The sequence below is a fragment of the Cnephaeus nilssonii genome (genome assembly GCF_951640355.1).
Source record: "Cnephaeus nilssonii genome assembly, chromosome: 4".
NCBI lineage: Eukaryota > Metazoa > Chordata > Mammalia > Chiroptera > Vespertilionidae > Cnephaeus > Cnephaeus nilssonii.
Genome location: NC_137075.1, coordinates 77982791 through 78000202, shown reverse-complemented (window position 1 = coordinate 78000202; position 17412 = coordinate 77982791).

Genomic DNA, 17412 nt, shown 5'->3' with positions numbered 1-17412 from the left:
TTAATCAGAAAAAAATTAAAAGAGAATGGTGTTAGACTAAAAAGGGGCTGCACTGAAGGAACGCGTAGATACTATTTAGACAGATAACTTATTAAAAATAAGGTGTGGGGATGGGAGCTTGACAAGGATTGGCTTCCCCTAAACCAGAACCTGTGTTTCTGCCTCAGTTTTAAGTGCTGAATGATTATAGTCCATTTACACCTCTGCTTCTGAAATTCTTCTAATTTCACCCTGTTCTGGGTTTCTGAAGCATATCGCTTTAACAAATAGAGCAATGAGAACTGGCCTGTGCCTTAGGTTTAGACCTATTGTTGGGAAGTCAGTGTTTTGATAGCTGAAGCCAGCTGGCCTGAGTCCTCAGTGGAGAGCCCAGATATGGAGGCAAGAAACCCCAGCATCTTCATCAAACCTTTCCACTTTCCTCCACATTACACAGCATCTTCTTAATCTCATGAAAGTACCATGACATAAAACCGAACATGGAATGTTCATCAACACCTAAAAACTTCCAACAAGAGTTGGAAAAACATGAAATTAGGACTTGGTTTCCATTTTAACCTGAATGATCTCAGCTTTATCTGAGCCTTATAGACCAAAGTACACCCCCCTCTTTATACCCCTCTTTATATGTTCAATTACAGCTGGTATTCCTATGGAGGAGAGTGACTACATCCTTAACTGTAAATTGGTGAGAATTGTTTTTCACACTCTGACGAATGTCTCTAGGATTAAATACGTATATTATAATGGTACTATTTAATTTGTTTAAAGCTAAATACCATGATAACATTTTCTGGTGAATGATTTTAAGCAGATCTGTTCTCCAAAGGTACACAGCATATATTCTGCACATTATACATTCAGGATAAAATCATAATGAAAACTTAAGAGCCTCTTTTACTTGACCTTTTTTTATTGTGGCAGTGGTCTTCACGAAAGGGAAGACTCATTCAATAATTAAAGACACTGAATGATTTTAAACTCCTATGCATATTACATAAAAAATAGGATGTGTATAAATTACTAAAACACAAGACTAAGGCATGTACAGGAACCAATACTGTGGTTGCTGTACTCAAACTTTCCTCAGGTTGATAGCATGACTAGATCTCTATCCACATCGCATGGAAGAATGACAGTAAGTCTTTTGGGTATCCTTAGATTTGTTTTTCACCATAAAATGTAGTAATTGTGATGGAGAAAGAAAAAAAGGGTGGGCAGTACTACAGGCTAATTGAAACCAACATTTGTGATGGTTCAAATGGTCATCTTTAATGCTTAAAACCACTAAACCACAAATATTTCAATGACTATGGAGACCCGTATTTTCAAAGCCTCATGATACTCATAAACACTCTGCTAGCATAACTGATAGAAAATGGTATACCAACTACACTTAAATAAACACTATACAACAACCGAACAGAATAAATTTTCAAACAGGTTTCTGAGTAAAATTGTTCAATTATGTATGTTTACAAAGGGAAGTAAGGAAAGGGAAGAGAGGCAGCGTGGTACATTTTCATGAATTTGATCACAATTTGCTAGGCTGGTTACCTACAGGAAGTACACATGGATAGCTCAGTGCATGTGAAAGTTACACAACGCTGGAGGGCTGAGCACTCGTTAAAAGACTGTATTCAGCCTTGAAAATTGAGTTTAAATGCTTAACACTGATGGGTTTGTATCATCATGACCTTCATGCAAATTAAATTTAAAACATCGCCACAATCTCTTTTTGCAACTTAGAGAGAGTTCTTTTCATTGCCTTCATTCAGACATGCACCAGTGTGCAGAGCGGGCTTCCGCTTGACATGTTCCCCGAGCCAGGCTACCTCATTTGGCCCACCCTATTCACAGGGGTCTAAGAGAGGAAGCTCTGCCAGCCCACCAATGTGCTGTCTACAGAAACCCTCTATTGACTTCTACCCAGCAGCCATCTATAGAAGCAACCCCTTATATTGATCTTGTAAGTTACGGTAATGCTACATTAGCATTTGTTTCTCTGGATACATATTTAAACAGCAATGTCTGTAAAGCCAGTGGTTACCTGGTAATGCTGAATCAGTCTGAAAAGTGTATTTCTAGGACAGCTTCAGAAAATCTGGTGAGAGTTCTCCTTTGCACAGCAAGCATTTCTCACAGCCTCTGGCTCATGAATGAATGGTCACCTGAGGTTTTGAAACAAGGAGACAGACACAAATAATATGGGAAACGTCAGCACTACACTGACTTGAACTGGTTATCAAATCAGGTGAACGCACTTAGTAGGAGGACACTAAGACCTTTGAGGTGGGGGGAGGGGGGAGGGTTTGATCTGGACCAGAGAGATAAATAGATAAGCCTTTGAAGACACTATTAATTTCATTTTCTCCAAATTTAATTTCAAACATGAGGAATCTTAACTATCCTAAGAAATGTGGAAATAACTGAATAACTGATCTCACCTGTTATTTGCTGGGAGATTACCAGTAGGTTAATGTGGTGTTGTTGTTTTTTTTAAACTCAGTCAGAGAGATATAATCTGTTTTTAAATGCTAGGATTTGTATAATTTCAGAAAATATTTCCTCTAAAGTAAGAATCCAGCCGTTAACTCAAAACACACCAATTCTATCCTTCTCTGGAATACACACTATTTCTCACGAGCTCTGAAATAGCTAACCGGTACTTTTCTTTAAAGGGCATGTTTAACTGCCCCTTTTCTACCTAGATGTAGGCTTACAGATCTCATCATCTTCTATATTTAGAGAGATGAGCTTTCCAAAGGCAGACAGGCAGCCAATGAGGAGGATCCCATCAAAAGAGAGGTGAGTTACTATGGTTACTTTTCAGGAGGTTGAGGAACAGTGAAGGGCTGCTCCCGGCCAAATGGACCCTTTCCAGAGCAGGACCTAAAAAGATGTTGCTCCCCCGGTACGTGCTGATTCCATTAGCGGAGACGACACGGTGTCGTTTTCGCCGGAACCGCAGGCTTCCTGTGAGCGATTGCAGCTTCCAGCCCCGCGGAGGCACAGAGGCAGCGAAGTCCAAGGGAGAACAGGGACTGAAAACTTCCGAACACACACCTAGCAGCGACGGGCAGGGACATCCTCAAGAACCAACTCCAAGATGATTTCTTCTTTAGTATTATTATTGAGCCAGGATATTCGGGGCTACCAGCTGACCACTTTCCAAGGGGCTGGGGGCGGGCTGGGATCTCCAAACCCCTTCCTACCCTCACCCGCAAGGAAAGGAGTCTTTTCTGAGCCTCCCAGGAAGGCACGGGGCCGGGAGAGTCCACACCTACCTGGGGAGCTGGGTCCACTCACCGTGAGACGGGCGCGTGCACTTGTTTCGTACGGGCGCGGGGTCCGGCGCTCCCTGCCTTGGCGGCTGTCACTCTTCAGACGGGCGCTGACGGCGGCGGCGGCGGCGGCGGCGGCGGCAGCAACTGCAGCTCGGCCCGCAGCCCCGGCTCCCGCAGGTCCGTCCCTCCCGTCTCTGAAGCGCCTCTCGCTCTGGTTCGGAACGCGAGGCGGGCGCGCAGCTGTTCTCGGCTCGCATTGGACCAGAGGGAGCAGATGTTACCCGGTTGCTAGGAGCGTTGCTAGGAGGCGATGACGCCCCTCCAACCGCTCAGGAGCAACTTTCCTGCAGGTCGGGTGCACCCGGCGGAGGCTGTAGGAGCCAGGTTTGAGAGCAGGGACGGAGAGGGGCGGCGAACGGAGTCCCACCCAGGGAAGGTCCCCTTGTGGCCTAAGTTGGGTCCAGGAGAGCGGGCGGGACCTGGGGTGCGTGAGCGCTGCGGCCGCCCGCGCCGGGCTTCCTCTGGATGAGCTCCCGCAGGCCTGAGCGGGCGATGGGGGCCGGCGGTTCTCCGTAGGCCCTAGCTGGGGGGCGGGGTGGGATCTGGAAACACCGTCCTACCCTCTGTCGGTGTGCCCAGTGGGGGTCGGGTTTGTGATCACAGCAGGACAGCGCTTTCAGCGGCTGAGGAAGCAACAGGACTTAGTGCTTTTTAGACACTGAGACTTCCACTAGATGCTCCTTTGCCCCCGGGCAGGTCCCTGGCACGGGGAGAGGTAGAGGAGTGGTGCCTGTGAGCTGGGTGAGGCATGTGGGATGAAGAGCCTAAGATCTTCTTCTATCTTCTGGCACTCTCCTCTCCAGAGTGTTCCTATTTGTGTCTGAGCGAACTATTAACTAATCCATAAAGATCATAACAGTCTAATTCCTTTTAATGTTGTCTGTGGCTGACCACAGTCATAGTGTCAAAGTTTTCAGAAAAAATATCCCCCTTGGTCTAAAAGACTTCCTTTATACAGTTAGTCTTCGTTTTCATCGGATGGCCAATGAAAACTCAGGCGTATATGCAGACTTCTTTAAAATAAAAATACACAAAAGATACTTTTCACAAAGAAGACTGGAGAAGTTATGGGTGTTTCAGTCATTTACACTTTGGTATAAATTCACTTAAAAGACTTTATTGTCTCTGATATCTCATTCAAGTGGTATTTTTATTTTTTTACCACTGCTTTTTGTTGTTGTTCAATGGGGTTGTTGTTCGTGGGTGGAGAGGAGAAGGAGAACATCAGAGTAGGCAAATTTGGGTAGCCAGTGAGTCAAATTAAAGACAGGAAAATGACAAACCTAGCAGGAAAATATTTCCCAAAGCTACCCTCAGGGGGGAACCTCATTGAAGAAGATAAACCGTTTCCCTGGTTCCCTATAAGGTCAGGCCAGGGCCTGGAAGGAAGAGGGCACCACTGGGGATGAATTAAAATGAAAAGCTGCTGTCTTTGGAGTCAGACTAGCGCTGCTGTGCAGTCTCAGGTTGACTCCTGCGATGGCAGACATTCTGCAAAACGAAAGACACTACACATTACCCTGCTCCTCCCAGGGGCCCCTACTCCCTCAGGCACCCAGGACCAGCCTAACACAACAAACCTTAGAGTCAACAGCATGTTAGCCCCAATTCTTTCCCCCTGGCTCTTCAAGGTCTAGTCGCTCTGGACTTTTTTTCAGTTTCTTTGAATGTGGGAGGTTCTGATTTGTCTCAGGTATTTTGTACATGCTGTTTCTCTTCCTTAAGAGGCCTCCCTTTTACCTAGCTTACTCCTACTCAGCCTTCAAGTCTCTGCTTAAATACCACTTCCTCAGAGTGGCTTTCTTCCCCTTGCAGCCTCCCACTGATGAGATTAGTCTCCTAATTATATTCCCAAATCATCCTACTGATCCCATTTCACAATAGGCACCTCCCTGGTGACTATTAAGGCAGTTCCACGCTGTCCCTAGCACCTAGCTCACAGTGCCTGGTCCATCAAAGGTAATCAAGAGCACATCTGAATGCATGGAGCCACTCTGCCTGGCCCATGTCCCTGTTTACACCTGAGCTATGTAGCTATCAGTTAGTGAACTTACACAAGCCACAAGGGCAGCAGCTACTTGCTGCCCTTTTAGTTAATCAAGTAGAAGAGGGAAAGCCTATTACGTAGAAAACTAGAGGCCTGTTGCACAAAGATTCGTGCAATAGGCCTTCCTTCCCCTGGCTGCCGGCACCGGTTTTCCTCTGGCACCCGGGACCCAGGCCTTCACTCTGGCCGCTGCCTTCCATCTTAGCTCCTGCCGGAGCCTTCAGTGTTCGCTCCAGCCAGAGCCTTCAGTCTTCTCCACTCCAGCTGGAGCACCACTCCTGTAGCTCCCTCAGCCCCCCGCCCTCCTCCTCATAGCAGGCGTCCCGCCCCGCCCTGTCCCACCATCTTTGTTGGGTTAATTTGCCTACTCACTCCTGATTGGCTGGTTGGTATCGGGGAGGTACAGTCAATTTGCATATTTCTCTTTTATTAGTGTAGATTGTTTTCTGCCCTTAATGAGATACTGCATAGACACAGCAATATGTTTACCTTTTCATAGCATCTTATAAAGGTTGCTACCTGGATTTTAATATATTAGGAAACAACCTAAAAGTTCTTTATATATTTTCCTAATTTTCTTCTTTGTCCTCCAAAGCAGGTGTGAGTCCCCTGAGCTGAAATGCTTCATCTTTCCTTAAAATGCTTTTCTCCCTCAGGTGAAAAGCAGCCTGCATCATCACATGCTGTATCTTTATGGAGGGAAAAAAAAGGCATCTATTTGGGGAATGGCTCATGAACTTGTCCATTGTGACCTACTTTATCAGAATAAATCAGGATATATTCTTTTCTGTTGTTAATATAACGCACCAAATAATTGCCAAATCCCCTCTTCATCTGGGACTACCTCAAGAAAAATAACAGATGTTGGAAGACTTGAAGGAAAGGTCAAGGTAATCTCAAGATCACAGAGTTGCTTGGTGCAAAACCAGAAATAGAACACCGGTATAAGAGTTTAATCTTTACTGGACTATTTATGTTTACAGATTTAATTTTTAAATTCTTCAATTCTCCGGGCAAGTGATTAGAGCAAATCTCTCACTAAACAATTTCAGATTTTAAAATTAAATATTAAAATATTATACAATCCACCTTAGACTTCATCTAAATTCTATTCTGCCCTCCTTAAGACAACCACAGATGTGATGCTAATCCTGTCTCCTGCGCCTTATCTGTTTGCTGAAAAGAATGAGATGTTTTATTATGTAGTAGAATGAACATTAAAATTCATCAGAGCTCTGAGTTGTCAGCCAATCTTCCTCTTGAGTCATGTCTCTGAATATCCCTGGAGAAACCCTAGGGAAACTATAAAGAGAGACTAAAATTTACAAGACATAAAATGTGACTTGATTCATCAATAAAATGTTACTCAGGATGGTTACTTTTTTTTTTTTAATTACTACAAAAGACTTCAAAAACCAGAGTCATAGATGGCTGTGTCCATTATTTAAACATGTAAGGAATGTTGAAAGAATGTCAGAAGGTAGCAATCATTTGTCAAGATTTAGGTTCTGCAGATGATTTACTCCCATTCACATACTGAAAAATCTGTTCCTTCTGCAATATTCTGCTTTTGCTTGTTCAGACTTTTTTTATGATTTGCTTTGGTGTTTTTAACATGTCACATACTAGTATGTATGTATTTACTAGTGCACATACACATGTAGAAATGGTCAACCTTGCTCAGGTTATCAGCCCAGAAATGTGAAGCCAAATGGTCTTTATTTGCAACAGTACCCACTCCACCAACAGTGTTGAAATGCTGTGAGATGACTAGGATGAACAAGTAGAATCCTTAATCGGCCCATAATGTTCCAGTGCCCCCATGGGTTAACAATAACTTAAGCAACAGTGAGCCTGCAGTCAGCAAGCTTTCTTTAAATAATCACCACTACCACAGCACTTGAAATATTTTTCTTTAAAAAGAAAAATGTACATGTGCTAGATACTATGTAGAAGAATCTCACCAAACTGATTCATTTTCCTGTACATACAAACTACAATCCCCAGCCTTCTTCAATATAGGTGACGCCATGTGACTAGTTCTGACCAATGGAGTTTGGACAGCAGTCAAGATGACTACCTCTAAGCCTGGCCCCTTAAATATGCATTTGATTCTAAGACCCTTTTTTCCTCCTCCACTTGCAGGGCAAAAACATTCCTTAAAGGCTCTGAGATAGTCCTCAATCCTTCAGATGATGCTAAGAAAGGAAGCTGCATGGTACCTCTCTGATACTTGGGGTGGCTTATTAGAACAGGTAGCATTAATTACCTCTGCTAATACAGTGTGCCTAAAGGGGAAAGAAGTTTTCCCTGAAACATATATAGAATGTTTTCTATTTTCTTTTGTGTGTTTTGCTTTGAGGACATCAGCCATGCTTTCACTGCTGTGGAGGTGTCTGATCATAATAGCCCTGCCCCACTACCACTACTTTGCTGCATCGAAGCCCCATAAACTTATTGGAACTGGGTACACATAGAGGCTCCAGAAAAGAGCCTCTCTGATGAGCAATTACCTACATTTTTTACAGGAATACCTGTTTTGCTTTCTCAGACTCCTCGTCAGATGCAACTTGGTTATTTTGGGTGACCTTTGCATTTTTATAGCTCCTCACTTATCCAATATTCTTAATTTAAATTCAACACTTGAGCATTTGAGTTGATATACAGTGATGTATATACATGTTCAACATAAAAGCCTACAGCACCCTAAAACCAAAATAAGATATTTGGATCATAAATGTAATGCTTGTAGTTCTAATATACACGTCTGCCGTTGGTATGGTTTTTGTATAAACTAAAATAATACCATTCGGGCTCATAAAATTTGCATGTTGATACTGCAAAACTGTAGCTTTTTTAACATAAAAAAATGTCACACATATACATATAAGCCATCTGCTTAAACTTTATTGACAAAACCAGTAGCAGCAGTTTTACAAAATTGGCATGTTTTTCAGTTTTGAACTATCGTGAGTTCAGATGCAGCAGACATTTTGTACAAACTGGGACTAATGCTTCTTCCGTGTTTCTGTTCTAAACAAAAAGCAATTAGAATTTATCCTCATGCATGTAAATATCTAATACAGAAATAGTTTAGGGGCTGTATAAAATATGCTTTCAAAATCATTGTGAGACTGAACATCTGCCTTGAAGCATTATTTGTATGAAAAAGACAGTATAATTCTTCTAATTACGAATTTATTCTTTATCACAGGTAAACAATTTTCTATTTTCTAACACATTTCCAAGGACGATCTAAAACAACAGTGTCGCCATGAAATATTTCACTGACTTGCTCAATTAAAACACAAGACTGAACAGTGCAACAGTAATACACCAAAACGATTGTTATGAAACCTTGAACATTACAAAAGGTTGAAAGGTAACAGTTAATTTTTTTCCAAACCTTTCCCTATATACTAATTATTCACCAGTAAATGTAATTTTAGAAATGGAATGAGTCATTACATTCTATTGCTGTTTGTTCAGGTAACCGCTACAGAGGCATTCCGAAGCAAGAGACACCATAAACCCATAAGTCATCCTGTGAGAAGCATAAGGACGCCTGTATGGAATGTTCAGAACTTTCTAAAATTCGAGTTCAACACTTTGGAGGAGAAAATGTTTTTTTGTTTCTTGCTTGAACCTCTGGACCACCTAGGGCCGTGGTTGGCAAACTGCGGCTCGCGAGCCACATGCAGCTCTTTGGCCCCTTGAGTGTGGCTCTTCCACAAAATACCACGGCCTGGGCAAGTCTATTTTGAAGAAGTGGCATTAGAAGAAATTTAAGTTTAAAAAATTTGACTCTCAAAAGAAATTTCAATCGTTGTACTGCTGATATTTGGCTCTGTTGACTAATGAGTTTGCCAACCACTGGCCTAGGGGTTCTCTGCTGGAAACCTCTGAAGAGGAACTATGACAGCAGCCAGGTCTGAAAATGCCCATGAAACAAAGGGAGAAGTTGGGTGCAGCTCCTACCTTACAACTAAGTCTGGCCTTGAATAATGAATTTGACCAGGAATGCCATCTAGTGATTTAGTCATCTAAAGAAAAAGCAGATTTTTTACTAAACCATGTTATACTAAACTGTCCTCATAGGTGAAATCCATAAAACTATTGAAATTACCATTCACAACCACCAACATCTCGGGACAGTCTGGGGCATAGAAATCACTCATCCAAATAAACATGGCATAGAAAAGGCACAGGCTTACATTAAGAAATATTCAGCATCCAGCTGTGAGTAGAACAGAAGTACAAAGCACACTCCCTGCTAAGAGCAGTGTGCTTGCTCCATGCAGGGTGAAATCTCCCGAAAATACTTACATATGTTCAAAATGAATGAATCATTCACATTTACATTTTTAATGCAAGTTCTTCAAGGACACCCATCAAAAGTTGAGATATAACGGAAAACCAATAAAATATTTTAAAACAACAGAGTTGCACACAGTATGCATATGGGGAAACACAAATGTGTGAATGTGAACAACTGTTTCGGATGCCATATGAAGACCCAAAAAAGAAAAAAAGAAATCGAGACAGTCAGATTTATCTTGTACTATGAACACAAAATATTGTTATGAAATCTTGGATGTACCTTGGAAATATATTTTTACTTTTTTTTCTGGGAGATAATAAATGGTACTTAGGACAAAAGGATTATGTGGGTGAGGATAGTCACCTGGATCAGAGAGATGGAGAAGCCTGATTTTTCAAAAGAAAAATAACAACATTGATTGGAGGACCTTTTTTGATGGGGGAGGCATCTTTCCAAATACTAAATCCCACTTTATGAAAAGAAAAAAAAAACAACTACTTAATTGAATACTTTCCCTGTACTCAACATTAAATTGTTCTAAAAAGAGAAAAAAGAAAAGTCTCAAAAAGATTGACAAGCCTGCCAAAAAGATGGGCTTTCAGCTGTGGTCTGGGTATCCGAACAAAAGAATTAGCACCTAATCTCAGAGGTGGAATGGCTAAAGACCATCCCAATGTAACTTTTAGTCAAATTACTAACTTTCTGTGAATATAGCTCAATGATTGGCAGAGATCTTAAAGTGTCAACTACTTTGATATAGCAACATAAAGAAATGACTTGATCTTAAAATAAAAATAATAAAATATCTTACAGTCTTCAAAAACTCTTAATTCTGCAAAGTACTTTTCCATCTATGACCTTGTCATGCTGCACGGTGGGGACGAAGTGTTTTAGTATATTAACGAAGGAATGAATGAATCTTATTCTTACAACAATCTGGAGAAAATAAAAGAAATAAGTATCGCTATTTCTACCTGACAGATACCCAAATGAAGGCTTGAAGAACCCGTGACTTTCATTGTAGAGCTCATTAAGGAAAGATTTGGTACTGGGACACAGTCCTCATTAATTCTAATCTAATAGAATATTCTTTCCACAACCGCACCTTCATCTGCAGTAACGCCAGGTTCCACAAGTTGTGGCAGCTACAAAGCCAAGGACAGTCAGTACACATGTAAATAATGTCAAAATGTTCATCAGATATTGATTGCCCGTCAGGCCTCCCCATTCACCCAGTGTGGTTATCAGTGTGATCACTGCAACATCCATCCACTTGCTCGTTCAGCCTCTGTATTATCATGGTTCAGCCTCCACTCAGAATTCAGAGCTGCTCTATGAGCCAGATGCTTACATACCACTTTCAGTTAGTTCGTACAATTGACGATGACAATCACAAAGCTTCCTTTCTCTAGGTAGCAGTGGGAAAGTCATATAAACCAGTAACAGAAGGTGCTTTTTCTATCATGAAGAAGTAATAACACAATTAGCACTTTTTATCAACATACACTTAAATCACTGCTCAGCAACAGAAAACACAACAGAGTCACTAAATTTGGGGATCCCATCTCAGAGCCTTCAGAACGTTCTCTGTTTAGATTCCATTTGGAGGGGGAAAGGCTTAGATAGGTTAACATAAATCATGAAATTGTGATTTTATTAATCTCCTCACATGTAAAGCAAGCCCAATATCAGGTGAAATAGATTCCAGATCAGAAGTTGCTACATTTTATTTGATGAATCACATGAATCAATCCAGCTATTTTTCTTGAGAACATGCACAGGAACAAAATGTACCATAGCAATTAGAATTGCAAACAAAGGTAAATAAACAAACGGATACAGACAATGAGATATTATTCAGCACTAAAAAGAAATGAGCTATCAAGCCATGAAAAGACATGGAGGAAGCTTAAAGGCATATTAGTAAATGAAAGAAGACAATCTGAAAAGACTACATACTGTGTGATTCCTTCTGGAAAAGGCAAAACCATGAAAACAGTAAAAAGATCAGATTGGTGGTTGCCAAGGGTTGGGGGAGGGATGGACAAAGCACAGAGGATTTTTAGGGCAGTGAAACACCAAGAATGAAACCAAATCTAAACTATGGACTTTAGGTGGTAATAATGTGTCAGTGTAGGTTCAGAGATAGTAACAAACACACCCATCCTGGTGTGGGATGTTGGTAGAGGTGGAAGTTGTGCAGATGTAGATGTAGGAGCTATATAGAAACACTCTGCACTTTCCACTCAATTTTGTTGTGAACATGAAATTGCTCAAAGAATTAAAGTTATTAAAAATTTAAAAAGTAAAGAGATCACAAAATTACCATCATGCTTTTTCCCGAAAATATAGGTCAAATCTTATTCCAATGAATGTTATTACACAAATTTCTCAGTCACAATAAAGTGTGCAATACCAACTTATTCATAAACTTAAAATCTGCAATAAAATAAAATTTTAAAATTCTGAAAAAGTCCTTGTATTTCATAGTAAAGTTTAATTTGTAGCTTCATTTGTATGGTGGCAGAACAAAAGACTGCATTATAATTTGGTGTCGTCGTGAATTAACAAAGATTATTATGGGTCACAGAAAAATGTGGCAAAATTAATAAGCTTTCCTCAAGGTGCCAATTACAAGGAACTTGACAAAGAAACTCTTAAGAGAGACATCTGGACAGCGAATGGGAATATATTGTACAGGATAGCATACATGAAAACATTATTTTAGTGGACATGTTCCTCACCGTTCTTATTGGCAGCCTTCCGATATCTTTTGCCAAACATCAGGTCTTCATCAAATAATAGATGTGAATTTTTTTATTATGGGTTGTCCACTGAACAACACTAAAAAATTCTCTTCAGTAAGAATTTGTAGGACATTAAAGATTCTGACTTAACTCACATGGACTGAGACATGTTCAGTAGATATTTGAGGTAAGTTTTTATGATATTAAAAATTACAAGCAATAAATCCATTGGCAAACTTCTATTTTTGTCTCCTGCTATAAAACTGAACCCATTAAGAGTTAAATTCAGGCAGGTTTAAGTGGTTTGAGACTGAAAAACAATTATTGGTCAACCTACCAAGGTAGGGACAATTCCAATGTTGACCTTTACCCAGGTCACTGGGATGCTCTAAATATGTTTAGTGCATAATATCTAAGACAATTTAATCAAAGGACACAGAGAAGTAAGCAGGGTTCTTTGTTCACACCATCACCCCTTTATCTGGTAGCTACCGTCTCCAGTTCACTCTTTCAAAGGGTAAAAGGTAGCAATGCCTTTCAACTATCAAAACACAGAGCTTACAAAAATGGTGTTATATTTGTTTGTACACACCTAGCATTCCAGGGTCTGTCTCACTTCCTTGCAACGGTGATTTAATATACAATTATAAACATAAAAAATACTAAACACTTCTATTTTGTGCCATAACTCATTTCATTACTGGAATGGGATGCTACATGGCTTCCTTCAGATGGAAAGCATATCTCTTTATTTTTAAGGGAAGCATAGACTGACACAAAAGTGTATTTCTTAACTAGAGGCAGAAATACACCTAACTGGGAGGAGGGGGAGAAGGAGAAACCATTACAGAAGTACATTAAGCCAAAAAATAAAGGATAATAAAAGATCTTATTGTTTACCTAGATGACTTATCAGGATCTAGTTGTGTGTATTTTTTGAAAAAAGGAATATTTAGAAACAAAAATGATTGCTGAACTCAAAACTATTTTACACATCTGCTATTCTCCAGCCCCTAGCCCAGAGTCTGTGGTATAATAATACTTAATAAATATCCTTTGATTATGTTTCACATAAACTAAAATAATAAAAAATAGCAAGTAGATACTTTAAGGGGAAAATGAAGTAAAACAAAAATAATGCATAAATATGGTGATACTAATAGAAAGGCAGCCTCTTCACATCCTCAAAATGGAATTGGTTGCCTGGCTGGCGTGGCTCAGTGGTTGAGCATCAACCTATAAACTAGGAGGTCAAGGCACATGCTCGGGTTGTGGGCTCAATCCTTAGTCGGGGGCATGCAGGAGGCAGCTGATCAATGATTCTCTCTCACCATTGATGTTCCCAACTCTATCTCTCTGAAATAAATTTAAAAATATTTTAAAAATGGAATTGGTAACATTGACATGAAATAAACAGCATAAGTGAGCAACAGAAAGCCGGGAGCAACATTCTGCTGGTGGTTTTATTCTAGGAGGTGCGCAGGCCTCCGTCTGTTCTGTGAAGCCTCGGCTGTTTCACAGGTTCCACAGTGGCCACAAATATAGCTGATCCTTGTCTGTGTGTCCAGGACATTGCTTTGTGACTCAAGGGAAACACAAACAGTCAAAGCCCCATGAGAGAGGGAACTCACTCGAAGCCTGCAGACATCCCCAGGCACCTAACCAAAGCCCGGACAGCAACTCCCCAGAGAAAACCTTGTATGATACAGAGAAACATCAGTGTGGAAACATGTCCAAAGGGGCAGAGGATGGGCCCAGTGCTGTTATTGTTGATCCTGTTTGGAGGTTACATACAAAATGTTAGACTTAGAAGGAACTTTATGAAGGCCCTCCGTTCTCCTGTAGACAGAACCCACAGCTCATGTAGATGTTTCTATTTTTAAAAACTTCCGAAGATGATGGGTATGTGATCTCCTTGGTGATTCCCCTTCCAACATGACCAAGGATTACTTCAAGTATCGGGATTCCTAGATGTTTTCTCCAATAAATACAGTCAATATATTTTATCTCTTTCTAATAACCCGTAACAGGGAAGTCTACTTTTTATGGCACATGATTAGACTAATTGAACAATTATACGTTGGCAAGCACTGCTAGTGTTATTATGATGACTAATGCTTCCATGTGTTGTCACAGCCCAAAAAAAGATGTTAAGTTCTGAGCTATCCCAAAGAGCATGGTGCTAGACACAAGGAAATCCAACGAATACATTTTTAGTTAATTCAAAACAACCTTCATGTAATTCTCCTTATATCTTAGTTGAACTCTCTTGACCTTGATTCAGGTGGAATCTCTGACTCTGTCCAGTTGGTCAAGAAGAGAAGGAGTGCATTGTCCTCGTGGTAAGAACTCCTTACGTCCTGGATAGCTGTTACTAGAAATCACTTTACAGCCTTCTCAACTCCCTACCAACCCCTTTAACTTCCCTACATGCTGAGTTATTCCCGACTAAAACCCCTTTTTCATATTTCACCTGAATTGGGAAGCCCAGAACTTGAACCAGCATGTTGGTAATTTGGCAATATTGGGAATATAGCCTTACATGTTCCCATCCCACAAGTAGACCATGACAGGCTCATGGCACCTGGTTACACTAAACGTGAGGAAATTTGTTATTGATCACTTATTTAGATCAAAGGTCCACAAAGCTTTTTCTAAATCCTCAGGAAACTTGCCTCTTTACTCAAAGTTTGAACACTTGATCACAACTGAACACGCTTTCTGTTCTATCAATAAGTCTCTCTTAAGACATTTCAAAAAGAAGTTAGTATCAACTCTAAAAAAGTTCATTTCATTGAATCTCTTAAGGGAAACAGTGATAAATAATTGGTCCTGAATAGAATTTTCCAGTCCAACCAGTTCAGTAAGTTTTGATAGTTGCATTATTATATCATTTAAAATTTTTGCCTATAAGGATATAGTATGGATGTATAAAATCAGCCCCCCAAAAAAGTGGGTGTTATCTGTTTTGAGAAGGGTATTAGTATAGTGCCACACCACTTATCTTAGTTTTTCAGATCAAAGTTGAAATATGTCTGCAAATTAGCCCTCTTCACCAATTCTTTTGATGGTGACAAGGTGCTCTTTCCAGGTACAAATAATAGAGAAGAGCTGGGGACAAGGAGAGGCCTTGTGTGTGATTTATTAAGATGTGCATACAAGCACTAAAATTTTGCATCTCCTTGAGACCAAGGGGGGGTGGGGGCAAAAAAACAAAGATTTTGTTATTATACCTAATAGGGGATTTATTAAGGCTCAAATCCTCCATATACAGGCAATCACTTCTAAGGTTGCCCCAGTAGGACTTGCTTTCTTTACAAATTCAGACTAGCTCCATGAGCCTATCCTTTTACAAGTACCTGAACATTTTTAGTGTTCCTCTAATGTTAGCATTACTTTCACTAGAAATAGAAACAAATCTTAAATACTTTTTTTTTTCTTTTTAAAGCATGATTGCGAGGGGGAATATGGAATGCTCACTATATGCCAGACTGTGTGGTTATTTCTTTGATGTCTTTTTCAAAACTTTATGAGGTAGATATTATTTCCATTTTCCAGTTGAAGAAAGAGGGACACAGGCTGGATAAGTAATTTTCAGAAGGCTACACAGTTAGCAGAGCTCCACCCAAACCCAGGCTAAGACCACAGCCTGTGCCAACTCCTCTGAGTTGTGTTAGACCAGCCTCATTTCCCTCATCTTTAAGTGTTTTCCAGAATTCTGCAAGATGTGAAAAAAATGATAGCTAGTTAGCCTGAAATGTCTTATGGATTCTTAGTTTACTCTTCTTGACTCTATGCTGGTAGATGCTGAAGTTCTCCAACTTATTTATTCTTTCATTCTTCCATACACATGCTATAGGATGGTTTGGGTTTTTTTGTTTTTTGTGTTTTTTTTTTATGGTTTGCATAGCTTTTTTTCTTTGGAATAAAATAATGACTTTTTCAAGGCAAAATACTTTTGCCACTTCAGGATTATCTATCAGTTACTTTTGTTATGATTCAAAACAGAGTGGAATGTATGTTCTTTAGTCACAATTTCCTCCAAGTTAAGTGGAAATGATGCCCCATGAGTTTTGTTGTCATTTCTTTATTATTAAATAACTAGAGGCCCAGTGCAAAAAAATTCATGCACGGGGGGGGGGGGGTCCCCTCAGCTAAGCCTGTATCCTCTCCAATCTGGGATCCCTCTCACAATCCGGGACCACTGGCTCCTAACTGCTCGCCTGCCTGCCTGCCTGATTGTCCCTATCTGCCCCCCCCCCCCCGCCAGCCTGATCACCACTAACTGCCTCTGCCTGCCAGCCTGATCACTCCTAACTGACCCCCTGCTGGCCTGGTCATCCCCAACTGCTCCCCTGCCGGCCTGGTCACCCCCAACTGCCCCCATGCTGGCCTGGTCGCTCCCAAATGCCCCCCTGCTGGCCTGGTCACCCCAACTGCCCACCCTGCCAGTCTGGTTGCCCCCAACTGCCCCTCCCACCAGCCTGGTCACCCCTCAACTACCCCCCTGCCAGCCTGGTTGCCCCTCGCTGCCCCCCTCTGCTGGCCTGGTTGCCCCTAACTACCCCCCCCCCTGCTGGCCTGGTTGCCCCAACTCCCCCCACCCACTGGCCTGGTTGCCCCACTGCTCCCCTCTGCCAGCCTGGTTGCCCCTCATGCCCCACCCCCTGACAGCCTGGTAAACCCTCAACTGCCCCCCCCCTGCTGGCCTGGTTGCCCCCAAATGCCCCCTGCTGGCCTGGTCACCCCCAACTGCCCCCTCTGCTGGCCTGGTTGCCCCTCATGGCCCCCCATGCCAGCCTGGCTGCCCCCAACTGGCCCCCCTGCTGGTCGGGTCACCCCATGCAGCCTGCTGTTCAGTCGTTACTGTTGAGGGCGTCATGACAAATTTGCATATTAACCTTTTATTAGTATAGATATGCCTTTACTTGGTGCTAGGTCATCTACAAA